The sequence below is a fragment of the Pseudophryne corroboree genome, unplaced genomic scaffold (assembly GCF_028390025.1).
Source record: "Pseudophryne corroboree isolate aPseCor3 unplaced genomic scaffold, aPseCor3.hap2 scaffold_1158, whole genome shotgun sequence".
In the NCBI taxonomy this organism is placed as follows: Eukaryota; Metazoa; Chordata; class Amphibia; order Anura; family Myobatrachidae; genus Pseudophryne; species Pseudophryne corroboree.
The window spans coordinates 6,084-7,386 of NW_026967783.1; the positions used below are offsets into that span (position 1 = coordinate 6,084).

A 1,303-nucleotide genomic window follows, 5' to 3' on the forward strand; every position below is an offset into this window, starting at 1 on the left:
AAAACAAGGTGATATCTAATTAGCACACAGGTAAGGAATTAAGAAAATCTTTATTTAAGGGTGAAGATGTTTCTCACAAAATCGTTGCCCCAATGCATCATTGAAATTCAAGCTGGAAAGATGATTTTAATATATCACTTGTACATTTTGTATTGCTCTTCTGGTGACAATGTAGTTTGTTTTTGTCAATTACCATTTTAATAATAGGGTAAAGAAAATGAAGTGGATTTTTGAAAGAAAACAATACTGTCAATATACTATTAAAACAAATTAAAATGGTAAAAGTTATTGTACTTTAAGTAAAAATAAAAGAGACAAAATATCAATCCCAGTTTTGGATTACTTTAATTAACAAAAAAAATGCATATAGCAGAGGATAGTTTCAATCTGCCTACCTCTGGGTTATGGGCCCAGCATGCTTCCATTGCAGTACTCTGCTGCACATGTAAGTGCAAGAGATCCTGAAGCACTCACTCATCATGGGAAGGTACCAATGTGTTTCTTCGTTGGTTGATGGAAGAAACATCTTACAAAAACTCTCCAGATTATTGACTTTTTAAAGTTTTTCTAGGAAACGTTTTAGATGAATGCTTATTAGCCTTTGTCAGTGTCTCTGTGGCGCAATCGGTTAGTGTGTTTGGCTATTAACCAAAAGGTTGGTGGTTCAATCCCACCCAGGGACGTAATGAAGAACAAATTTGTTAGCATAAAAATAAAGCCAGAAAATAAAGAGCTGTTTAATCACTCAATTGGATTTTTCTGCCAGCATATTTTTTTTCTCTGCAACCCACTGCTAAATTGTGCTTCCTAGCTGTTTTTATAAAATCACTGAATCAAATCTAACTCTGATTACATCAGAGAAGGCCAGGTACCCTACACCATAACAGGGGGTTTGAAATTTTGACTTGTCTACTTAAAGATCACCAAAATCTGATAAGGTCAATTAAGTCCCTGGGTGGGATTGAACCACCAACCTTTTGGTTAATAGCCGTACATACTAACTGATTGTGCCACAGAGACACTTTGCAAAAGTCCATACTGACAAAGGCTAATAAGCATTCATCTAAAACGTTTCCTAGAAAAACTTTAAAACAGGGCTGGCCAAACCGGTCCTCGAGATCTTCCAACAGTTCATGTTTTCCAGGCCTCCTGGAGATCTGTAGAATGGTCAGTTAGGAATGAATGCAGCACATCTTAATTAGTAATGACTACACCTGTGCACCAGCTAGGTAGTCTAGAAAATGTGAACTGTTAGTAGATCTCGAGGACTGGTTTGGCCAGCCCTGCTTTAAAAAGTCAATAA

At 36.5% G+C, this 1,303-nt stretch overlaps 1 non-coding gene across 1 annotated transcript; it reads left to right on the forward strand.

The window, feature by feature from the left end:
* Window positions 1-609: 609 nt before the first annotated feature.
* Window positions 610-683, forward strand: TRNAN-AUU (transfer RNA asparagine (anticodon AUU)). Its single transcript has one exon. It is a non-coding gene; the product is annotated as a tRNA-Asn (tRNA).
* Window positions 684-1,303: the final 620 nt, after the last annotated feature.